Source organism: Micrasema longulum, unplaced genomic scaffold (assembly GCF_059751315.1).
Source record: "Micrasema longulum isolate JH-2025_06_02 unplaced genomic scaffold, ASM5975131v1 h1tg000632l, whole genome shotgun sequence".
Lineage (NCBI taxonomy): Eukaryota > Metazoa > Arthropoda > Insecta > Trichoptera > Brachycentridae > Micrasema > Micrasema longulum.
In genome coordinates, this window is record NW_028277828.1 from 443,521 (window position 1) to 471,240 (window position 27,720).

Genomic DNA, 27,720 nt, shown 5'->3' on the forward strand with positions numbered 1-27,720 from the left:
CGCTTTGAAATTATCTAAAAAGCTACTTTATGCCATAATTCCAGCAAAAAAAAGTTATATTTCACAGTTTATTATAATACCTTCGTGTCAACCAATTTAAATACTAAATCGGCTGTAAAACACTCACAATACATGAAAAATATACACGGATTGGTTTGTTAGAATTGCTTCCCTATAGCTACTGAGATCTCAATTTGCGCATGCGTGGACTTGTGAATTCAGTACTGGGAGAACGCCTGTTGAGAAGCAACAAACTTACGCAATTCCATATTTTAGACGGAGTGCGAGCGGAGTGGATTTTACTTTAGTTAGCGCATAAATGCGCAGGCGGAAAGTTGTGTGTGGGCTTATTTCAATATTTTGGAAATTATTAATAAATGAACACCAAAATCACCTTCAGATTGCTACGATACACTAACTTATTTAAAACATATTTTTTTGTAGTTCCTAAAATTATTAGTTTACTCATAGCTGATTTTAATATATAAAAACGAAGTACTGATTGTTTAAAAGTAAATTTCGAAAAAAAATGGCATCCTGGGGGGAAGGGGTAGTGCCAGATCTTCTAAGACCTAGGCCTCAAAAGTAATAATTCTCTAGAGAAGACCTTAAGCTTCTCATAAAACAAAAGCGTTCCAAATTTTTTGTTAAGTTTTAGTTTGGTTTTTAGTTTAACAAAAAACGTGTCATGTGCGGTTTCGGTTTGCGCTCGCGATTCTCAACGCAAGTATCTATAGCCTGTTGTATCGCTGTAATCTGTAGCTAAGTTCGTAGTCAATAATCATAGAATGTTTTTTCTCCATATGGGGGACTCTATTAGATTACTACTCTAAGGCCTAGACAATAGAAGATCTGGCACTACCCCTTCTCCCCCAGGATGCCAGTTTTTTATCCCTTGATTTTAACTTTTACACTGATTTTAAATTTCTTTAAATATAAGATTTAGAAAAAAAATATCTAGCAAACGGATTTTTTTTTTATTTGTAAAATTTTTTTTTTCCTTTTTTTAAACTTTGAAACTCAACCTCGGAAAATTTAGAGGATTTTATCAGTTGGTAGAGTTAGAAAAACGACATGTAACTGCATTTTTAACTTGTTCTCTCCAAGTTTGTCATTCAGAGGGTTTTATCAATATACCGACGATTTGGTATAGTAAATTATACCAAAAAACGGCAATAGCGATATGGTTGTCAAAACCTTATCGCCAAGTTATCGTAACGAAAAAGATATAGAAACAAAATATCGAATGACACCCTTGTCTTACCACGCCTCACATATTAAGATACTGTTATTTTCGTGTTTTTAAAATCACGTGTGATGATAATATAATCTTAAGGATTTCGTTTACAGATTAATGATAAAAAAAGTCAAAAACAAAAACAAAAAATAAGCTAGTTGTTTTATTTAAAAATCAAAAATAAAGTATCAGTCATTTTGGGATTGTTTAGATTTTAGATCAGTCTAGGTAAACTTTTTCAAGTCTGGGCCAGATTGTCACTTTTTCTCCAAGTTGCGGCTGGAATTTCGAAAAATATTTTAGTATTACATAATTATACATTTTTAACATATAGTTTATTTTTTTACAAGCAACTGAAATCCCACCAAGCTATTTTCTGTGGCTTGTTAATGGAGATTCATATTAAGAATAACTTATATGATATTACCTTAATTTATAAAAACAATGGATTCGCAGATATAATAAACAGCCGTCCACACATAAATAAAACGTTTATAAGTTTATACTTTCAGTCAGCGAACACAACATAAAAATCAATTGCAGTAATTAAACCTAAAGTTATGGTCAACGTGAAATATTTTCACTGAGGTATATTTTCATTAAACACTGCAATATTTCACTATCTCTGGACTGGCACCGAAAGCGTAAGACTGATCACTTTACCGTCACACACTAGATGATGGAGATAAGCTGCATTTGGTTTATAATGCATTATCGGGTGCGGATAACAATGATGATGATTTTACTAACATCACGAGAACAAAAAAATACATCGATTAAAAAAAAGTACTTTAACATTTCGAGACGTAATAAAAAAGGAATCATGTTTTAATGGAGTTATCAAACGATAAAAAATCAGACAATAAATACTGAATGAAGAGGAGTGGCCAGTTTGTATAGAGGTTGTATTTACTACTCATAAATATTATCCGCAAAATTAATTAGCCGGCTCCATAATAGTTTTACGAGTTTTTCTAAATTAAAATAGCACTTACAATGGACAGATTTACCTGCATTTACCCACAAAACATCTTTATAATTATATATATCAGTATAATAATTATAATCAATTTAATATTATTAAGCAGAAACCGTACGTTTCTTCACAAGATGGATTTTACAATAGGCAATAAATGCGTATCGATCGAAATTGCAAAAGTATGCTAGTACAGCTTATAGCTACACAATAACTTTATCCTATTTATTTAATGACTGCCGGGCGTAATCCAGATATGCAGGAATCCGGACAGTTGGATTAACTATTAAAATAAGGCAATTTTTAGAAGAAAACGTAAAATATCCTCTAAGATCACATTTTTATAGCTTTTGAAATTATACAGCGAATCAGAATCACAAGAACTTAGTTAAACTTGTCAAGCAAAGATATTAAGCAAGTTCAGTGGTTTTTTTATTTGTTGATAGATTTTTGAACTAAGCCATTTTTTTTAATACGTATCGTGTTATCAGCGCTACGATTTTATAAAGGGTTATATTTATTAAAATCACTCCGCGTATGACGTCTTAAGTTCTCTTCCATTTCTTCTCGGTCAGTTCTGTCGATTGGTCCGTTGACGTTAAGTAAACCGAAAATCTTTCACAAATCTATTATCGTCGGTTCGTTCATACGAACTAATGACGTAGTTCAAAGCAGTTCGTTTTTATAAAATTATCTTTAAATATTTTTTTCGTGCATTTTCAAGAAACTGCAGTATAATTTAATGCGCTTGTTTTTACCGCGCGTAAGAAAACATTTTTTGTATCCAATTTCCCGTAGGGCTGAAGTGCCTCATTGCTTTGACGAAGAAATAATTAAAACATAATTAAGACATAATTACATAATTATAATCCAGTAAACTGTATTGAACAATCTTTACGTATTTTGTTTTTTTTTTTTTATACTTTCAAATGAAATTTATTTTCTTTTGTTCTAGAAAAAAAGGCTAATTTGGGGTCACTCCGTGAGGATCCGTTGACGAAAAGGTTTTCTTAAGACCGAGTTAACAACAAAAAACTATTTCTTTTCATATTTAAGTGTTTTTTCTTTTCTTTTAGCAAGTGGAGTGATACGAAACGATTGTAATTATAGGCGTTTTTTGCTTTTGATTTTGTTTTTTTTCGTGAACGTTATATTTGTGTTATAACAGCTATTGTTTTAATGAAATAAAAATAAACATATTATTATACCTCATTTATTTTTAAAAATTTCTGATAACGATCCGGATATTCTACAATCTGGATGACTGGAGTTTGGATAAACGGAGTTCTACTGTATATGAATAAAAGTTATAGATAAAAAAAACATTTCCACTTGTTTATTTGACAAGTTAGCACTTTCAGCCTCAAATGGGTATCTTCAGACAAGTGCCCAATGCCCATTAAAGGGCTAATTGGTCAAATCAACAAGTGGAAAGGTACAAATTATACCATAACTTACATTCATTTATAAGTTATTATATAAATAAAATGTAACTCCATCAAGAATTATCAATAACTAACATGTGTAAATCGAATGCTACAATAGGCTTAAAATTTACACTAAAAAAAATAACAGGAATATTCATAGTTTCTGTATCCGGGTAGACGAATAACACAGTTTTTAGTGTGAAATAAAATCAGAACCCTGGACGATTGTTTCCGACTCGATAGCTGCTCTCAGGAAAAATCCTTAGGAAATCGAAAGGAGATAGGTCCGGTCCGCCTCGTTTTGTAGTGGCTCGGCTCGCGGCTTTATAATCGCTCTGTAGATAAACACAGTTGAGCATACCGTCTTGGTAATTGTTTCCTTGAATTCGGATTCATTGGAGTTGATAATCGCTTTGAAGTGGCCACTTTTTATCACAGAAGTCTATTTAAAACATAAATGAAACTATTTTTAATTTCAATTAAGTAAGAAACGCGGACTAAATTTTCGGGTTCTAATATTTGTTGGATTTGATCATATGATGTCGAGATGACAAGTCGGTAGAACATACCGAATGTAGAGAGAGATGGTACATAAGTTAAGTGTACCGTCTCGGTATGTACCGATGAAGGTAGCCTTTATAATCACGGCACTGGGCACTCCGTTTCCACCCGCGCCTCACAAGTTCAACAATCTCATCAGTCCATCTCCTCTGCGGTCTCTTCACTTTCCTTTTATTTTTGTAGGGTCTTCAGTTTAGTATTCTGAGGGTCCACCTATCAACTTCTTGTCTCGCCACGCGACCCACCCACTGCCATTTTTGTTTTTCCACTCTTTCTGCAGTATCGGTCACCTTTGTGCGGCGTCTTATTCCCTCATTCCTTTTTCGACGATAGAGACGCCCATAGTCTTTCCGTAAATCACTGAATACACTTAATTTTATGGACACTTCTTAACTTCAATGAGTGATATGGTATTATTATTCAAGGCCGTATGTTGTCACCGGCAGAACACAAGAGTTGTAGACTTTGGCCTTTAAGATTGTTTGGGATTTTCTTATTTTCGAAAGCGTGTTTGAGCTTTTCAAAATCGGCCCGACTTAACCCGATTCATCTTGTCAGTTCCGCAGTTAAATTTAGTTTACCCAATTTGATTTCGTGCCCAAGGTGTACTCGTGGTGGACTTAAAATCTGAGTTTTGTCTTTATTCATTTCAAGATCTATTTTTCCAGAGGCTTCGTAAAGTTATTTTTATTTATTTATTTATTTAACTTTTTGTACATAATGATTTTGATTTTGATAATGATTTTGTACATAATATTTGTACATTGGCGGGCTTATTGCCAAATGGCAATTTCTTCCAACCAACCAATAAAATAAAAGTTTTATTTTTATAATTCAAGTTACAGAACATATTCAATAGAAAAAAAAGATTAAAAATTTAAAGATATATAAAAATAGAAATAAACGTATTTGTTTATAAATTACCTTAAATCGAAACTATTACTCAATGGGAAAAAGGAAAAAAGAGGAAAGAGGAAAGAGGAAAAAGGAAAGGAGGAGAGATTAAGGAAGAGAAAGGAGATGTTTCTTCAGACGTGATTTAAACAGAGATAATGTAGTAACATCTTTGATGGTGGATGGGAGATGATTCCACAGTCGAGCCGCATGGACACTATATGAGTTAGAGAAGAAAGAGGAATTGTGTATGGGTATTAAGAGAGTGCCTTGAGAATGAGAACGAAGAGGTAAACCATGAACTGATAAGCGTTGAAATTTTTCACACAGGTATATAGGAGCGTTAGGACTATGAAGTACATTGAACAGAAGTGAGAGGGAGTGATAGTCTCTCCGCTGTCTAATTTTGAGCCATTTCAGTTGCCTACGATAGTCAGAAATGTGGTCATATTTCCTAAGACCAAAAATGTACCTAATGCATGTATTCTGAAGTCGTTCAAGTTTATCGAGTTGCTCACAGCTTAAATCAGTCATGGAAACATCAGCGTAATCTAGAATGGGTAGTAGTAATGCTTGTACAAGAGTGCATTTAGTACTAATGGGTAAGAATTTTTGCAACCTTCTAAGTGAGTGTAGACTGAAAAATATTTTGCGGCTTAATTCATTAGTATGAGCTCGCCAGCAGATATTTATCCATAGCTTCTAGTTCATTTACATTTTCACTTATTATAACTATTTTTTTCCGCTTATTATTACTACTAATACTGAACACTAATAAACAGCCTTAACATAGCCACCTCGATTGAATGAAATATCATTTTATTTTAATTTATTCGTTGATGTATTTTTAAACTTATAAAATACATTTCAAGAAATCATCGACAGACAGTCAATTCAGATCTCAACAAAACCTTTATATGTCACGCCTTGGTTTCGTAAATTTGTTCGTTTCGTCTCTATCTCACTCAAATGCAATCAAATCAAATTTAGTTTGTGTTGGTTGCCTACCACACTAGAATGATTTATATGAAGACTTATTGTTACGCACACGTAAACCACTGGATATTAAAATGTTTAATTCAATGCACACAAGATTTTAAATCACACGCGCCCATCAGATGATTTTTCTCAAAATGGAAAATGGTGCTAAAAGGATTAGACAAATATTAAACTATATTTTTTTAATTTCTGATGAAAAATAATAAACCTACATGTATGTATATAGGTATGTGTCATGAGAAGAAGAATACATTTTGTTGAGTACATAATGAATCCAATCCTATATTATTGATTGGCCGTTTCCTGTTAGAACGACCCAGATAATATGACGATACGAGTACAAATTGATAGTAACTGATTGAGTTATAATTATAAATATACATCAAGACCGGGATCAAATTCTTCAATTTTTTACTTATTTTAGTGGAAAGGTGGTTTTTTTCTGGACAAATTATTTCATCATTATCACACTATTATTAAACAAGTTGTTAGTGATGAAATAGTATATTATTAAAGAAGTTGAAGATGTACATCGTAGTAGAAGTCCTTTGACATCGACAACCGATGATAACGTCGAAAAAGTTAAGGAAATCGTGCTCGAAAATCGTCATACGAGCTTCGGAGACGTAGCTGGTAAGCTCAAGATCGCGTATGGATCGGCACAGCCTATTGTGGTGGATATTTTAGATATGAAACGCGTTGCAGCACGATTTATGCCAATAGACCTGAATTACGTTCAAAAAAGTTCCGAAAGGCAGTGGTCTAAGAGATGATTTCTGAGGTAAAAAACGACCCTACCGTGATAAAACGAATAATTGACTGACGAAACGTGAGTTCACGAATATGGTGTCGAAACTAACCAACAATCATCCGAGTGGCGCTATGAAAGTGAACCAAAATCAAAGGAAGCCCGCGAAAGTCGATCAAAAATCAAGGTTACGATCACATTTTTCTTTGATTATCACGGCATTGTTCATTATGAGTACATGCCAACGGATCAAATTGTCAATAAAGAGTACCTTACCTTAATTAAAGAATACCTAGTCGTAATGGGGCGTTTGAGAGATGGTGTGCGTGTAAAAAGGACGAGAATTATGGAAACATAACTCTTGGGATTTGCATCACGATAACGCTCCCTCTCACAAACCACGCATCGTAACCGACTATTCGACCAAACACGTAGTAGATACTATCCAACAAGCACGTATTCTCCGGATATTTTTTTTCTGTTCTGAAAACTCAAATTACGGTTTCGTGAAAAGAGGTTTTCGGTCAAAAATCTTTTCAAAAAATGTTTTCTTTAATTTTTTTTAATCGATCATTTCTGACGCTAGAAAAGGAAAGACAATGTTTTAAAAATATGTCAGTCGGTGACAGCTACTGTATGTTTGGAATAATCCAATTTATTTATTTATTTATTTTTGTATTTCACAGTTTTAAAATGTACAGAGATTCTTTGTTTCAGGTCCCGACTAGCTAGGAAATTCGTGTGTTTAGGAAGGACCTTATTTTTTACATGTGTTTTTTTATGTCATTAAAGGATGCTTAATAAATTCAAAGAATAATAATAACATTAGAAAAAATCAATATAAATATAAATTAGAAAACAAACAAGTAATAACAATATAAATTGAATTATAAAAATAAATTAGAAAATATGCCATTAATAGTAAAAAATGAAACATAATTATTATAAATTAAAAAACATACCAATAATAATAAAAATTGAAGCATAAATACACATTATAAAATACAACATTAGTAATAAAGAAATTAAACAAAAATATAAATTAGAAAACATAAAAATTGAAGAACAAAAATAAATTACAGAGTATACCATTTATAATTAGAAAATTAAAAATACGTGTAAATACTAGTATTAATAAGAAAAATAAAACATGTAAATGAATAAACATAAAAAGTAAAAATAAAATATACATAAAAACAATAAGGAGATATTTGTCAATTAAAAGCAACACAATTTTTAGTCATGAAAATAATTACAGGATATAAAAAGGTCTACCCCTAATCAACTTGCTCACCTTCTTCTTATAAACATTGTAACTGACAGACGCCTTTATGTAAGGGTCCAACAAATCTAGGAGTACAAATGGATGAACATCTCTGCTGGCGAGCTCATACTAATGAATTAAGCCGCAAAATATTTTTCAGTCTACACTCACTTAGAAGGTTGCAAAAATTCTTACCCATTAGTACTAAATGCACTCTTGTACAAGCATTACTACTACCCATTCTAGATTACGCTGATGTGTCCATGACTGATTTAAGCTGTGAGCAACTCGATAAACTTGAACGACTTCAGAATACATGCATAAGGTACATTTTTGGTCTTAGGAAATATGACCACATTTCTGATTATCGTAGGCAACTGAAATGGCTCAAAATTAGACAGCGGAGAGACTATCACTCCCTCTCACTTCTGTTCAATGTACTTCATAGTCCTAACGCTCCTATATGCCTGTGTGAAAAATTTCAACGCTTATCAGTTCATGGTTTACCTCTTCGTTCTCATTCTCAAGGCACTCTCTTAATACCCATACACAATTCCTCTTTCTTCTCTAACTCATATAGTGTCCATGCGGCTCGACTGTGGAATCATCTCCCATCCACCATCAAAGATGTTACTACATTATCTCTGTTTAAATCAAGTCTGAAGAAACATCTCCTTTCTCTTCCTTAATCTCTCCTCCTTTCTTTTTTCCTCTTTCCGCTTTTTTCCTTTTTCCCATTGAGTAATAGTTTTGATTTAAGGTAATTTATAAACAAATACGTTTATTTCTATTTTTATATATTTTTAGCTTTTAAATCTTTTTTTTTCTATTGAATATGTTCTGTAACTTGCATTATAAAAATAAAACTTTTATTGGTTGGTTGGAAGAAATTGCCATTTGGCAATAAGCCCGCCAATGTACAAATAACATTATGTACAAAAAGTTAAATAAAAAAAAAAACATGTTAAAAAACCTAAGGACCAATATTGCAAAATGCCTCTGAAAAGAGGCAGTTCTACTTAGAGGTACCATAAAGTTTATGCTCATTGCATATCTTTTTTTAATATTTTGTTGTGTTCTATTTTTTATTGAAGACCATAAATTTGTAGGGACTTCCCTAACATAAAGTTGTCTGACAGAATTAAACGAATAGAAAGTGTTAAATGACACGCAGTCTCAGCGAAATGATGCGCATGTACCTACAATATTTATGCATTACGAATTAATGAGATGATTATTAGTTTCCCAGAGCGCGGTACGAATTGTGAATGGTCGTATTGTGGGTTATGGATCCTTTACTCTCGTTCCGCGGCTCGTATTAAAAACGCCCTCTATCATCGTCGGTCCTTAAACGGACATATTAGTACACGTCTCGGAGTAATATATCCCCGTGGCGTTTAATAAGCGCACGAAAATAGACTCCTTCCATTGTGAAGACTGAGGACCAGACGACCGGACTCACCGGACACGTTACGAGGGACGGATCCTTCAAACGAAGCCCAAACCTTTACCTTGAGAATGTCCAAATGTTTGCGGAAAGTACAAGATTTAATCGATTTCACACAAGGGATTCACATTTTAACGTAGTTATACAGAACCAGCCTGTAAGTAGCAAATGCGTTTCTTAAAAATTGAATTATATTTCAATCTGTCAGATTGTCGAAGAAAACAAAATGGACGTTTTGTTAATGTTGCCAGGGTAGTAATTTTTTTTACCTACTTTGCTAATCTAATGAGAGAACTTATGAAAATTGTATCTCGGATTAAACATCGCCGTGGTGGATATTTGACCGATATTTTCTTTAAAACATCGAATATTATTTAACATAATATAAAAATATCGGTTTTACATAAAATAAAATTTGTTTTGTATTTTAAGTTTAAAGTTCATTAATTCAATTGAATGTACTTATATAGAAAGCAGCCAGCCATAGAAAAGAAACTGAGATAATAACCATTTTGTGAAAAGAGTGAATTATAAAATCAACACAATAGTTTGAATGTTTTTGACTTTAACAAACGATAAACAATGAATACATAAGTTTTTTTTTATATATTACAAACAAGAATTTTATTGTGCATTTGACCGGTTTAAAAGATTTTTAAAGTACTGTAAATTTTTTCTAGTTTTGTGGATGTTTTCTGCAAATTGAGAAATGCGCGTTTTTGTGATCGACACCTTTTTCCGGAAGTGATTAATACAGTTTTTTATAATTTATTCCTATAACTATGGTTTTCATTCCCCTACGCCCAGAATTCTTAGGCCTGCCAACAAACATACCAGTCTTGATTTCTTTGATAACAAGTTGCCTTCTTTCAAACGATCACTGAATCAAATTCAATTATAAACACCTCTCTTCCGCTTCCACTCCCACAAAGTCTACTATATACCATTGAGTCTTTCTACTTTTTTATAATAATTTTCTATGTATAAATATGTCCTCAAAAATGCCCATTGGGAGTATATACGAATAAATAAAATAAATTATAATTTACTCAAATACAGTAGAACTCCGTTTATCCGAACTTCAGCCATCATTGGATTGCCAAATATCAGGATCGTTCTCAGGAAATAAAAAGATGTTATAATATAAAATAAAAAAAGAGCGCTGGCGGCCGGCGCGTTTCTTCGTCAAATCAATTAACTTTGCTGTAGTTTAATCACAATAAACTATTGACGTGCTAATTAGCGACGCGATATCAATTTCTAACCATGGTTGATTATCGTATTCGCGATCACAATGGAACATTCGTGAACACCTAATATTAAATTTAAAATATTTACGTTTCGCTACGTATATTCCTACTGCGCAATCACATATTTGAATTTCGCCGGTGTAAATATGGAAAATATTCCATAACTGCTATTTCAATTTATTTATTTATTATTTATCATGCTATTTTTTGCATTTAGCCGGCGATTAGCAAGCCAAATGTCAAGAAAAGTAGTCGCCATAGTTATTGTAATTTAATTTACACTTTTTTGTATTAGATACTTTTTACTATTTTGCAAATGCAATATAGTGTATTAGTTTTTCTAGTGAACACTGATTTTTCGATAGTGAACTGTATTTATTTACGAGGAAAACAAAAAACAAACCGACACGAGCGTTAACTTAGAGATTACACAAGCGTTGACTTAGAGATTACGCACGCGTTGACTTATGACTGCTATAACTTAAGCATGTTCATTATTGTTCGTTGTGATCGCACAAATGTTTAGCATGTTTTTAAGCACATCGATAGCTATTCGTGATTGAGCTGATGGACATGTTTAAATTAGTTTTGATAACGTCAATAATTGAAAATATTGTTGATAAATCCAGCTAGTTCATGAGAAGTACAGAAATTGAAAAGAAAAAAAAATCAAGCATTGCCTAGTATGTAGGTGAAATAATTCAATTAGATGAATCTCACCCGCATAAATAAAGGTTTCAGCTCTTTAACTTTACAAACATTAACAGATGAAAGAATTGAAGGAATATATAAGTTCAAATATGGGCAGAATGCTGAATGTTACACAGTGTGTAAAGTGGCCAATTGAACCAGCCAATGACAGGTCATAGGCCCTGTAGATGCCTAGACTTCTATATTAGCTTCTCTAAAATGTTCTTCATCTCTGTTGTAATATGTTAATATTAACAGCTCACCAGGGAGTTGAATCCAGTCCATGTCTACAAAAATTTGGACAAATTAAAAATATTGTTTTTTATTTCTGTTAAAAAATCTATCAATCTTATGTGCTTAATCGTTTTATAAAAAAACAGAAATAATAATGTGGTAGTTAATAAAAATAATTGACTATTAATGTAAAATATTATCAAAAAATATTTTTTTAAGCCCACGAATATGGATGGCTCTTTACCAAAGTTCAAGTAAACACGCGATAATTGGTATTGTATTTAAATCCTATTGATTGATTGTCATTTAATAACGTCAAAACGCTTAAAATATTACAAAAATAATAAAAATCATCATTATCATTTCCGCACCCAGTGGTGCATAGGGTCCGACATTTGTAAACCAAATTTGGCGTATTTCGATCATCTGCTACGTGACGGTAAGGTGATCAGTTTTGCGTTTTAGGGGCCAGTCCAGGAACAATGAAATATTGCAGTTTAATCAACTTATAAAATCAATATTTCTGTTCCAGGAATCGAACCCGGGAACTAAATAATAATAGGCGAACGCGCTGACTACTTCACAACGAGGCGGATTCATCTCGACTTGATTTCTTTATTCCGGATTTTTACCTGAGAGCAGCCATCGAGTCAAAAATACTCGTCCAGGGTTCTAGTTTTATTTGACACACAAAACTATATTCGTAATCCGAATGGACGAAAGAAACATATCACGAGGCATGTTCAGAAAGTAAGAGTACTCAATGTTTGTACTTTCACTTCACTTCAATACCTCTTGTTTCACCTCCTCATCAGTTAGATTTTTTTTCCACCCATGTGAGTCTTCAGGAAGGTGAAAAGATGAAAAGCTGAAGGCGCTAAGTCAGGGGAGTATGCAGGGCGGTTCAAAATGTCCCAACCAAACGAGTTTAAAAGCGCCTTGGTGGCGTTAGCCGTGTGCGGGCGGGCGTTGTCGTGCAACAAATACACTCTCTTAGTCACTATCAACATTCCCCTCCGTTTGTTTTGAATAGCTCTTTTGAGATTTTGTGGGATCTCGCAGTATCGTGCTGCAGTAATGGTCTCCCCATGAGATAAAAAATCAATCAAAATTATTCTTTATTGGTTTTGGATTTTTTAGCAGATGGGGAACTAGTGTACCGCTACTGGGATGACTGTCTTTTTGTCTCAGGGGTGTAATAAGCCACCCATGTTTCATTACCAGTCACAATGGAGCTCAGAAAATCCTCACCTTCCAATTCAAATGTCCTTCCGCCAGAAGGAACCTTATGACAGCGCGCACCTCGAACTTGGCGGGATTTCTTATTGACATCTTTCACATAAACGAAAACTACCAGGCAAGTTTTAGTACAAACGAGGGTCACTGGTGCTCGTTGTGTTCAGGAGATCTCCCACCACTAATCGGTTTTTTTTCTCAAAAATTATCATAGCACGAGAGCCAAACAGTACTCTTACTTTCTGGATATGCCTCGTGTATAGGTACATTTACTTAAAAAAGAAAACATCATTATGTTTATAGCGGAAAACTTTATTGACGAAATAATGATTAAAAAAACGCAACTTTGCGAGACTTTTTTCTCTATTGATTTTGTTGTAAACTCAATTTGAAAAACGAGAGTGTGCAGCGATTAATAAAGCAGACGCTCCAACGCCTACAAGAATACAGGAATACGCTCCTCTTCCTTCTCTTTGCTCCTCACTCTTTACCACGATTCCCCTCATTCTCTCATCATACACTCCTCAATAAACTCCGCACTCTCTTAAAGTAAGATGACCAGCGATTTAAGGATTTAAGATTACCATAGAAATACTTATTACAAAGCTTTGAAAAATTGCCAATGTATGATTTTTTTATTTCACCAGTGTATTTAACTACCTATATTTATTAAAATTCATAATTTTACTATATGAAAAAAAGTATTTGTTATTTACCCTGAAATATTAAAACTATTTCATTTCATAAAAGTCGTTATTAAATTGTGTTAGAAAAATGGAAATCGGGTTACAGTAAAGTGGAATTCGAACCCAAACCTTGTGTTAATGTTATTCAATAACCTTTATGGAAGGTATTTTTAAATGGAAAATTACAGATATACAAAAAAATATAACCAATGAAATATTTTTAAATGTTAGAGTATTTTTTTTCTCCATTTATTGATAAAATTGTTTACAAAATAAGTACAAAATTACGAAGGCTTCGTACGAGTATATCTTCGTTGCACGTAAAATAATATGACTCATGTGACAAGTATGTTTCGAGAAAACAAGAAAAAACATTTTTATTGTATAATTTTCAATGATTGACCTGTGTATTAATAAAAACTCTATTGATTTTTGTCATTCAAACAATCAATAAACAATATGTCGGCCTCGTGGTGTAGTGGTCAGCGCGTTTGAGGTCTCGGGTTCGATTCCCGGCATGGTTGGTATGAAATATTTGTTTAAAAAGGGGGTTTTTACTCTAGAAAATTTCTTAGTCCCTGGACTGGTACCTGAAGCGTGAGACTGATCATCTTACTTTAATGTAATAAAAAAAGGTGAACATACGCTGCGATTGGTTTACCAGTGCAGTGCACCATTATGTTCGGAAATGAAATAAAAAAACAGTATTTATGTGATTTTTAATAAAATTTGTACAAAATTTATTTATATTATTAAAACATAATTATTAATATTGTTTCTATTTCTCTGATAGAGTAAAAACTTGTGTTTAGAGAGGGAGTTCGTATTACATATTTTTTATTATTTAAAACAGGCTCCTCAAAATTAAATAAAACATTCTGAAAGGAACATATTTTTTTACTGTATGGAGTTGAGGATAAGGTAAGTCTTGTGTGATTATTTTTATATTTAGATTTAAATATTTTAACATTGGATATTGGTTTTAAGATTTCTGGAGGATTATAAATGTTTTTTTCCCCACATTGTACAGTATATTATTAGTAGCAATTTATTTATTTATGTATTTCACCGTTTTAAAATGAACAGAGTTTCATTGTTTCAGGTCCCGACTAGCTAGGAAATTCCTGTGTTTAGTAGGGACCTTATTTTTTACATGTGTTTTTTTTATTTCATTAAATGATGTTTAATAAATTCAAAGAATAATAATAACATTAGAAAAAATCATTATTAATATAAATTAGAAAACATGGCAGGTAATAATAATAAAAATTAAATCATAAAAATAAATTTGAAAATATGCCATTAAAAGTAAAAAAATAAGACATAATTATTATAAATTAGAAAACATACCGATAATAATACAAATTAAAGCATAAATACACATTATGAAGTATAACATTAGTAATAAAGAAATAAAACAAAAATATAAATTGGAAAACATACCGATAATAATAATAATTGAAGCATAAATATAAATTTGAAAATACATCGTTAATAATTAAAAATTGAAGAACAAAAATAAATTACAGAATATACCATTAATAATGAAAAAATTAAAGATACGTGTAAATACTAGTATTAATAAAAAAATAAAACATATGTAAATGAATAAACATAAAAAGTAAAAATAAAATAAAGAGATATTTGGCAATTAAAAGCAACACAATTTTTGGTCATAAAAATAATTACAGGATATAAAAAGGTCTACCCCTTATCCATATACTGCATTTATTTATATTTATTTTTTAAAATCACAAATGCCAAATTAGAAACCAATATTCTACTTGTGGATCAAGGACAAGTCCATCAAGAGAAGATTTTGTTTTAATTACTTCAATTTCACTATTATAAATATTTTGATATAGGCCGCGATTACAAACGCTATCTTCATCGGTATATATCGAGACGGTATAAACTAACATCGATATTTATGTACGAAAATGTGTATATGTGTATGAAAATTCAAAATATCAATGTCGGTAACCTGTAATTGAACATGTTTAGAAAAAAATATATATAAAAATTTTATATTTTTCGTGCAAGAAACTTAATTTTACTTTGTAGATTTTTTTGTATTTATTTTATTTAAGAAGGCAAACATGAACAGAAAAAAGTATAAAACGAAAAATAATGAAACCCACTAAACCGCGCAATCGGCTAGTCAGCAGGTTTCATATTTTTCCATTACAAAGAAAAAAGTAAAGAAATTATATGAATTTAAAAAGTAATATAAACATTATTACGAACTAAAAGCAAACGTATTTTTTACACAAAATTTATTTACAAAAATTTAATTTAATTTAATTTATACATGACTTAAAATTAACAATAAATTTAAACTTCCTATAAGAATACGGACCAGTCATTAATTAGTTGACAATTTCGATAGATACTAATTGATTAATTAAATAATGCAATTCATACTTAAAACAGAAAAAATACGAAAAAAATGTAGAAGATTTTTTAGACACAAGAAATACAATTCACAAAAACTACCAACAATAAAATTACACTTACGAAAATTTGTATAAAATATTTCTGTTATGGTAGGCAAATGAAAATCTTAATAAAATATGGTCTCCAGGGCACGCTTGATTTCATTTTTTTAAATATAGACTTCATAATCTTGTATAATGTTTTAATTGTTTGTGTTTTCTAAACTTTTTGATTTCTTTTTTTCTTTTTAAAAAAAATGTTTTTTTATTTTGATTTTAAAATTAATTTTTGTTGTATTTTTTTTTTAGTTTTGATTAGACTGTCAGAAATGACATTACGTATGACATTGTATATTTTGGTTAGTAAGATTTATTATTATTAAGATTATTTTTATCATTCATGGAAGAAAAGTTTTTGTTGACTTTATTGACAAATATCGATAAATTTCTTCCGCCTCGTTGTAATCGAGGCCCTGGGCCGAGCAATCATTAACTACAGCCCACCCTGTATAGGTGATTAACTCAGATGATTTACACTCCGTTCACACATTAATAGTGGACGGGACGTGGGTGTGGGGATGTGGATAGTGAACGAGGACCAGAGAGACGATAAAACTTAATACCTGTCACTTGTCAAAGTGACAGATAATATGTTTTGTAAGGTGATTAGATATTCATCATCATCATTCCCTCTCCGCTTCTAATGGTGCATAGAGCACTGCACTGGTACACAAACCGCAGCGTACTTTGATCAATTTTGTTACATAAAGGTAAAATAATAGGATTGAAAAACATATATTATATTGTAAGATAGTACCGATAGAGACCAGGGGTGCATAAAACCGGGCTGTGGTTCTGTAGATAGTGAGATCCGAAGTTCCGAAAAGTGAGATCCCCACTCTACCACAACTTGATTCCCATTTTCTAATAGTGAATTAAATACAACTCGTTGAAAATGACCCACAAAATTGAAATATTTTAGTAAATCATAAGAACACAAATATTGAGTTTTTACTAAAAAAAACAAACTGTTAATAATTGACATGTTTCTTTTTTGGGTGATACCGTGGTGTTGGATTTGTTTCGACGTTTCGTTGTTAATAATTGCTTAAGTACATATGAAGAACAAAATACCGAAAATTTAAATTACATGATTAAAAAATTCTCACCCACATAAATAAAGACATCAGCTCTATAACTTCACAAAAATCAACATATGAAAGAATTGAAGAAATATGAATTCAATTTGACTTTTCAATTTTGTCAATAAAATTAATTTATTTGATATGTTTATGTATATTACAAAATACATATTTCAACGCATACACATCACAAAAAAAAATTAACAATACAATTTAGATGTATAATTAGGTAAAAAAAAAAATACAAAGGAAGCTATCCTCTCTGAATTTACTTTCAATAAAATAAAATATGTCGATTTCCAGAGAGCACAGTTCAATCGTAGGCAGAACAGTAAATGTTACGCGTTGCGTAAAGTGGTCATTCAAACCAGACCAATGGTAAAAAGACCAATACACGTCGGGCTGATTTTGACAAACTAAAATCGATGTTTCGCCGACCCGTTTTCCACACCCCAAAACTAAGTATCAAAATAAAATTGAGTGTATCGGTATTTTTTCCGTTTTACAAAATTATTTACCATATTTGTACACCGTTCGGCCGAAGACTGCAGATAAAACCAAGCGCTTTTCAGGATTTCGAGTGGTTCTAGCTCCAATAAGATACAATTAATCAAAAAAGCAAAACAATAGAGACACGTTAGTGGTAAAACACTGATCTAGTGTTATAATTCAGTGATAAAATACGGGAATACGTTTATACAAAAAAAAATCAGACTGCCTTTCCTCTTCAACGGTTAAATGATCAAGATGGGGCAAATAGCATTTACATAGCAGTGTTTTTGCAACTCGATTTTAAAAAAGGAAATGAAACACCTTGTATTTATTATTCATAGCAAATTGCTAAGGAGAAACTGCATCCATTAATATGTGTTATAGTACAATTAATGTAAGGCTTATCTTAGAAAAAGGTTCAGTAGCGAGAAGTTAGGCGCATAACTAACTTTAATGTGACATATTCCATTACGATTTTTATTAAGTTAGAATAATATTATCAACGACTGTAAATATCAGACCTTGGTATTCCGTCGCATACCTTGGGCGGGATATCAAACCTTTTATTCGAAAGACCGCATTGGGGGCTCGATAGTCTTGCGAACTCTTGTCTCTGGGCCTCGTGATGGGAAGATAAAGACGTCATACCTTCACCTTGACGGTATAGTTGAAGACGAATTCCCTCTAGCGATAATAAATATGTACTACCGACCCCCACCTTCAAGTTTTGGGTAGGTACATCGAAATGAAACAAGGGGAAGCGTACGTCACGGTACACATATCTACGCTCTAAAATGACATAGCTTCAGTATGATGTCATAGTTGAAGATAAAAATCTACCGAACGACTATAAAGGTACACTACCGATACCCACCATCAAGTTTTGATGTAAGTACATCGGTTTATACCGACGGGTCTAGAACCCCTCGATACGTTTACCTACGCATTAAAAATGACAAAAAAAATATTCACAGAGCATTTTTTTCTTTAATTATGATTGATCAAAATTTTTAATCGTTTTAAAGTTGGCACTTTTTTTTCTTAAAAGCCTTTTAAAAATATGAAAGAGAAATAAGTAAGTTTGAAGTTGAATTAAATTCCGAAATAACTTTCACTTTAAAAACACCTAGATGTCAAAATAATGTCGCTAGGTTCTGTCCTATTAACAAATAAGAGTATCTAGGCATTAGAAAGTTACCACGAAAATTTTTAATACTTTTTTTGCTTGGTTTGATAGTATATTAATAAATAAAAATGGTTTAAAAACCACTGAACTTCCTCATTGACTGTCAGCTCCATAATAAAGATGAATAAATCTTATTTCATTTTCCTTTATTTTGCTTAAAATGCAATCAGAAAATATTGGTTTATAAGGATAAGAGTATTTTATTAAAGTTAATTAAAAAATATGGCCGGCAGGTTCTAACCCGTGAGCCGCAGTTTAGATACCCCTGCCCTAGAAGATGATTTCAATCGGAATGCTGATTCTGTGTACGAGAATTTCATTGCTTTTATTATACTTTACAGCTATTTTGTTTACGTATACAAACACCACTTGTGAGTGGTATTATACACACCAGTTAATCTTACACTTTCTGAATAGAAATTTTAAACCTGATCTTAAAGTACCTTGAACAGTCATCAAAGCATTATTTCTTATTGGCATCTATACTTTTGCACGGAAAATCTGCTATTTTATAAATAACTGAAATGTATTTATACAATTATCTTACTTAAAACTGATAAAAAATAAGGAAGTCATACGATTTGGATATGTTTGTAGCAAAATGTTAATGCCGTCGAGTGGCCAAAATAAATATTAACATTTTGCTAAAAAACACTGTAGAATTAACATTTTACAACAGAGATGAAGAACATTTAAGATAAGGTAATATAGAAGTCTAGGCATCTACAGGGCTTATGACCTGTCAATGGCTGGTTTAAGTGGCCACTTTACACACTGTGTAACATTCACCATTCTGTCTATATTTGAACATCTATATTCCTTCAATTCTTTCATCTGTTGATGTTTGTGAAGTTAAAGAGCTGAAACCTTTATTTATGCGGGTGAGGTTCATCTAATTGAATTATTTCACCTACATACTAGGCAACGCCAGAAAAAAAATTTTTTTTTTCTATACTTCTTCATGGACCAGATAATTTATCAACAATATTTTGAGTTTGTCCAAATTTTTGTAGACAAGGACTGGATTTAACTCCGATAAAATTAAAAAACACGATTCCATAAATCAGGTTTTATTCATTTATTTTTTAATTTTTTATTTTATTCAGAAAACATACAGTCATACATAAAAAGTATTAAAAACAAAAAAAAAAATTAGCATAAAAAGACCAATTAAGTTTTCATAAATTATGCAAAAGATACAAACATTAAATGTGACAAAAAAAAAAGAATATCAAGTGAGAAAAGAATAATTGTTAACATTTGCGTTTTCCATGGAGGTAATATATTAAAATAAATAAAAACCCCGAATGTACACTCCGAGCCATCCACGCACACACATGAACGCACAAAAAAAAAATAAGAAAGAATAAAACATACACAAACATATACATACATTACATGCGGCACATATACATAGCATAAACCACTCAAGATGCACATTCAGAATCTATCCCAAATAATCGACCCCATGAAGAAATACTCTGTACAAATGCAACGTGCAGTTAAAAATATCTACATCAATACTGAGTCCATTATAATTTCTACAAGTACGTCTAATGAATGAATTCGAGGTATAATTGTTTTTACAAGTTGGTACATAAAAAAGGAAATTTTATCTGGTATAGCGAAAAGGACAACGAAAACCAATATTTGGTAAAAGATAAGGCGAACCAACTATATTATTTAGAATTTTGAAAAGAAAAATTAAATCACATGTAAGGCGCCTTTTTTGTAGTGATTCTATATTAAAATTGATCAAAGATGCGCCGTAATCATTTTCAATGTTGCCAAAACGATATTCCAGGCTCCTTATAAATTTCTTTTGAATGTTTTCAATTTGATTAATATATAAAATGTACATTATACTAAGGGGACCATACTAATGAAGCGAATTCGGTTATGAACTAAATCACCTTATCTGCTTAATAATAACACCTTAATTTAAGAAAAATCCACTTTAATGTTCTTTTTACTACATTTATATATACAATGTTTTGAGTTTGTCAAAATTTTTGTAGACAAGGACTGGATTCAACCCCCTAGGCGTCTGAAGAGTTGAAGGAATATAGATGTTCAAATATAGGCAGAATTGTGAATGTTACACAGTGTGTAAAGTGACCACTTAATCCAGCCAATGACAGATCATATGCCCTGTGGATGCCTCGATTTATATATTCCCTTCTGTAAACTGTTTTTCATGTCTGTTGCATGTTTAAACTATATATTTTATTGGTACAAAATATTTTTTCTAACGTAAATTAATTTATCTAAATTTAGCATTTTTGTTAGTTTATAATATTTTAATCGGTAGTTCTAGTGTTAAAATTAAATGTTACTTCAAGTGCCTTCTTCATTGTTCTTTTTATTTTCATTTGTTTACCGCACAGCAACCATAGTATTTTATTTATTTATTAATAGGTTGTTTCTTCTTCTCTTAGTGCCCTGTCAGGTATCCCCAACGTTGGCAATCACTCTGGCAAAAGTCTCCATGTCCTGTGCTGGCGGAAAATCTGCTTCACAGTCCTGAAGCCAGTCTAGTCTCGTATATTTCGCAGCCAGGACATCTGTCTTCTTCTAGCCCCTCTGAGACCCTCAATCTTGCCTTTCAAAATTAAACTAAGCAAGTGGTACTTTTCTCCACGCATTATATGCCCCAGATACGAACCTACATGGTGGTGAAGAGTTCTCGGTTCGTTCTAGCTCGACTTAAGACTTCTGAGTTCGTTATCAGGTCTGTCCAAGATATCTTAAGCATTCTGCGATGCAACCACATCTCAAAAGCCTCCAGCCTATTCATAGTGTTCACTTTCAGAGTCCAAGTCTCACAGCCATACAACAATACAGACCACACATAACATTTTACCAATATTTGCCTTATTTTCGAGTTGAGATAAGCTTTGCAGAAGAGGGATTCCATTTTATTAAAAGCGGCTCTTGTTGTCTCAATTGTGCATTCAATTTCTATATCTGGGTTGAGGGTCTCGAGGCTGCCGAGGTATTTAAATTTGTCCACCTTTTCAATGTCAGTACCCTTTAATTTGATAATAGGTTGTTTACTACACTTTATTTGAGACCTTAATTCCAACTACATGGGACTGAAATTCCTGTGTTGAGTTGGGAGCAATTAGTTGACACAAACACATAATTATAGCACCACAAATATTATATAGGATCAGAAACATAGCAATAATGAAAAAAAAATAAAAAATACGCCAGATTAATATGGTTAACAGTAAATTCAAACATTTTATCACATATTCAATCCATATACTAAGAGTGGAAGAATGAAAGCATTGTACGTATATTATCTAATTTGTTATTTTAAGAAATACTTCTGTTCTTTTCATTACCCCAATAATTAAAACCAGTTTTTTTATAACCGCTTCGATATGTATTTCCCATAATAATTTGTCATCTACGCCCAAACCCAAGTACTTTTATTTTGACTAGGATTAGTTTTATAATCGTCGGTCCTAATATTTAAATAAAACGATTCTAAACAAAAGCCATCGATGAATGGAAACCTAGTATCCGCTTAACCAACTTCCAACAAGGGTACGATGTAAATATTCTGCATACAACATGGTAGAAGGTAATTTGTAGGCTCTATTTATGAAATAAATGGCCCGTCACCGTACCGTACACGTGTATATATTTTCAGTCATACGCACGCTATGGGCTAACGGAACTTCATACGAGTATTGCTAATGAATAAGCGTGAAGGATGATTAAATTATTAGCAAGTTGGGATGAAGACAGTCGGCCACTCCTTCAAGATATCCACAGATTACTTTATACCAGAGTCCTCGGGGTGTCAGGACAAGATAATGATGATTTGCTTGGGGGCAATGGACGAATCTAGTACAATAAAATTCATCATCCTTTAGTATGACATAGCAACGAAATAAAGAAGCGGAATAATTAATTTGGGTAGTAATCAATTAAACAAATCTGAAATAGTACAAATGAACAGTAAACACATTCTAGAATCAATTTATGGAAGGTTAAAGATGAAATTGTTTTATTTTTAAAGTTATTTTTAACTTCATATTTCATTCTTACCAGGGCCCGGAATACAATGGGAAGTTACCGGAGTTATCTTCGACTGTCTATAAAGAAAAACAGATATTCGTGTTCGAAAATGAGTATATTTGCATGAACATTTAAAGTATCTTCGTTGGTAACCTATAACTGAACATGTTTAGAAGAAAAAATGTATGCATAATCTGCTTTTCATACAAAAAACTTAATTTTGCTTTGGAGATAAAATTGAAAATAAATGTTACCTTCCCATTATAATCGAGGCCCTGGGCGGTGATTACAAACGGCACATTTAGGGACGGTTAAAAGTTAAGTCGATAATTATGTACAAATATGTGTATATTCGTATGAAAATATAAAGTATCTTCGTCGATAACCCGTAATTGAACACGTTAAGAAAAAAAATGTATGCATGTTCCATTTTCCATTCAGAAAATTTAATTTTACTTTGTAGATAGAATTGAAGACAAATGTTAACTTTCGATTGTAATGCGGGCCTTGAAAAGGCACATGATATGACTAATCTTTCTTTTAGGTACCAAATTATGTAAAAATTGATTTTATTTTATTTATTTATAAATCATATAACACAAAGTATTTTACAAGTAAATTACGTTGAATTACATTCCCAGGAGTTACAACAACTCGATTCGGGACATAAATATTATTACCATTTAGAAAATAACACATCATGAGAACAACAAAGAAACAAAGCAAGTTTAGCACCTTTATATCTAAATATAGCACAACAATATATACGCCAAAAACCTTTTCTAACACAAGCAGAATAAATATATAAAAAAGCGCTTTTAAGAATAAAAAAAATAGTGAATCTACTAAGAGAGATAAGGTCATAAACATCACATGGCATGCAGATGATGCTGCCATAGTGATGATGAGAACTAATCCATCTCAGTTAGTAAACATCTGGATGCTTAAGAAATGTCGTGTGGTACAATGAACACATGATTATTGGAAACATAATTCGGATAAACAAAACGTGTGTCAGACCGATCATAGTGTATACAATAGAGGCAAAAAGCCAGCAATTGTTTTAATAAAGCACAGCAAAAAACAACAGTAGTTGTGGAAAGTGGTAGGAATAAACGGAACACAAATTAAAACGTTATTGTTAAGTTTTTTGTTTAATAGTTCTTAATTTAAATTCTTATTGATTTTTGTGATTGCCACACCAGAGTATTGTTACTCCGGTGGGTACTAATATCATAAAGATAGCACAAGGGATATGATCTCTTTTTATTTCGTTTTTTCTCGAAGTCTTCGGTTGTCACGGAGCGCACTGTGCTTTAAAATAAATATTGTATACAGTCCACTATTATCAAGATCTTTTATTTAGTAAGATCGCCGCCATATTTATTGAATTGGCTACAAACACAAGCACACATTTTTCCAATTACTGCAAATTTCTTCCCTATTATTTCATTCTAACAGGACATCAACTAAAAGAGTAGTTAATTTCAGGCATACTGGTATAAAGGACAAAGGACTTTAAAAATATTAACACTTTGAAATTGATGTATACAGCTTTAATTAGAAGCCAATTGGAATACAACTCAACAAAATGGACTCCATATTATAGTTTACACCAATATACTCTTGAAAGAGTTCAAAATAAATTTTTAAGATACGTTAATTTTAAACTCGGAATTAGATGTGAATTTACTAACTATGATTTCCTATTAAATACTTTGAGCTTGTTAAAACTAACTGAGAGAAGAAAAATTATAGATTTATTGAATTGATTGAAGATTGTCAACTTTACATGGGACTGCCTAAATCTATTAGCGCTCATTAACTTCAAGGTACCCGTACGAATGACTCGTCAAGTACCTCCGTTTAGTTGCAACAATTCACGTACCGTATACTCGTATAATGCTATTCTGAATCGACTCCATGTTCTCGGCAATAACCATTCCGACGTTGCTGATATTTTTTACTTAAAGTATAGCTTATATAAATCAACTCTATTTAATCATTTCAAAGATGATGAACGATAACTTACATTTTTTAGATTATAGTGCTTTCTATGTTTACTTTTGTATGGGTACTATTGTGTACCATATTTTCGTGTATACTTATTTTTTAACTACTTTAATTGTCATTATTATTACTATTTTTTTAATTATTCTTTTTGAGACAAAATAATTAATATACCTACTTATATTTTGTACCTTTTAAAGGAAAATATACATAAATTATTTTCTTTTTAAAATTTTATCTGCACACATTGTTTAATTATTTTTTTATATCTCAATATGTTTTTGTGCAAAACTGCTGTGTTATATATTTAGTATTTATGTAAAATAATACTTTTATATTTGATTTTTAAGTTTTTCACATTATATTGAAATGTTTATATTATTTTTCACATGTATCTTTTTAAGGTAAAAGGCACTGCGTGCCGTGTATATTAACAAATAAAGAACAAAAGTACAACTATTATGAAAACTTTAACGTCAATTGAATTTAAAACGCTTCGTTTGAGCGAGCAGCGGTTCCAGCGTTAGTTAGTCGTCAAGGAGTAGATAGTTGTTATAATTAATAATGAAGTATTAAGAACTGTTCAATCTGTGAAAGTGCAGAATGGGTAGGATACTGGGAGAGTACTACTGATTGGCGCTAATGAGGAAGTCAGCTCGCTGTGAAACAATTAAGTCTTCCATAGCAAATCACGCTACTCCTGGACAAACCACCCACTACAGTTTTTCTTGTTGAGAAATTCAGTGGATCTATTAATGATATTTTGGCAGGATTCAATTTTTTTGTTTACAATGATTTGTACCCAAATTTCAACCCTCATCTTGGAGGATTTCATCAATATACTCGTAGAAAGCAAATACTGGTAAACGTCGTTTTACGTCGAGGGCGGAATTCTATTCCGAGAGACACCGGCGTAAAAAATCGGAGTAAAATGAACACCAATAAAATGGAAAATACAAGGTTAGGTTCCGTGTCAAAATTCTAAGAACCATCTAACACGTTTCTTTAATACATATCCTATATATATTCAAAATAAATATTTAATGTATTTAATAGATACAGTTACAATTCGTTCCCAAAATGAATAATAATCTCTTAATATAAATAATTATTTTTTTATAATAAATACTAATTCACCAGTTCATAGGTAATAAATTGAATTCTCACTCTTTTTTTAAAAAGGCATCCAATTTCATTTGCTTTGATTGTTGCTTCCTTTCTTGCAGAATCATAGCATAAACTACAGATATTTGAACATTCTTTTAATTTTAATAATAATAAAATAAAAAATATAATCATGCCTTTTTACTTTTTATAAAAATATAATCATACTTGGAAACAATTTCACACACACAATCGGCTGCTCGCGCACAATAGAATTAAACGAGTAAAAGTGTGTCTGCTATTAGAATAGCGGCGCCTACTGACGTCTGGTGTCGCGTCGGCCGAACCGGGAATCCCACGCCGGCAATAACCGGCGTAATTTAAATTGGCGTAAATCGAACCGGCGCAAAACGACGTTTACCTGTCCTCAATTAAAAGACCAAAGGCTTGAAGGAGTATTTCAAGTGGGAAAAAAAAACAGTTTTGATATCCGAATGAATTCATTATATCACCTCAAAAAGCACTGCCAGCCCAGGTACCCTAAGTTGGGTCTCCTTAATCGACAGATCTAGAAAGCACATATCATCGTCGTTCACTATCTACAATTATGGAGCACGAGGAACAGCATTAGTACAACAATCGCAACTTAGCACGATAAAACATATTGCAGTGTTAATTAAAATAAATATTTCGTATTAACCATGTCGAGAACCTATTCCATGGTAAGCAGACTACAAGATGGACGAAAAAGTACAAAATACCATTATTATGTTATTTGTTTTATTTTATTCCATAAGGTAATTCAACAACGTTAGAAACTAGAAAACATACAATTAGGTATTAGTCGATACAATTTTACACGCATATATATCTTCAATGAAAGAATTACTCCAAATATATGAAATTACATTTATTGTTTGTTTTTTTTTTGTTTCTTGTAAAAGATACAATGCAATAGAAAATAAGTTGTACGTGTGTACTTTGTACTTGCTGACTAAGATTTATTATTAAGAGATTATTCGCAAAAGTTAGGAGAGTATTGTAAAATATGTCGATTATCATATTTCGGCAATATATGTTATAGTCACGACACATTCGTACCTAAGGTATATGGTATGTTGCATTGTTCGAAAACAAAGGCAGTTAATTTGTGTCCCGATTTCTAAGTGTTCTAAATCCGGCATTTATTTGTATTTTGTTGAGGAGGTTAGTATTTACTTTACAGTTTGATATTTTATAAAGAAATTTTATATCGACGAACTTTTATATCGTTACAGGTAGTAAATAAATAAATCTGATTTGACATTAAATATTTATTCACAAGGGTGACTTTTTTCTGGTATCATCATAAAAATAAATGATTGCCAACTTCTTAGAGTTTGCATACAATGTATTCCGGGCGCAAATGACCGGCCATTGTCATATGAAAATATATAAACAATTATCCACAAAAACTTCAAAGGGTCAAATTGATTTTCTTAACTACCCACTTAATACTATAAGCTATTATTTTTATTTTCAAAAAACTGATCATCCCTTTATGTAACAGGTGATAAAAGGAAGTTGCAGTTGGCAATGAAATGCACTAGGCACAATAAGGTGCGAATAACAGTAAGAAGAAAAAAAGTTTTTTTACGGTAATTTTACACAATTTATTTGAATAACTTTAC

The 27,720-nt window shown here is 31.8% G+C and overlaps 1 protein-coding gene and 1 long non-coding RNA gene across 9 annotated transcripts in view; one reads left to right on the top strand and one right to left on the bottom strand.

Moving 5' to 3' along the window:
* Positions 1 to 27,720, bottom strand: part of Ntan1 (N-terminal amidohydrolase 1) — a 292,280-nt gene that overhangs the window by 103,461 nt on the left and 161,099 nt on the right. The gene's annotated exons all lie outside the window — the stretch shown is intronic.
* On the top strand, positions 3,272 to 7,220 carry LOC148280002 (uncharacterized). The gene is made up of 2 exons (XR_015822728.1): positions 3,272 to 4,881; positions 5,778 to 7,220. It is a non-coding gene; the product is annotated as an uncharacterized LOC148280002 (long non-coding RNA).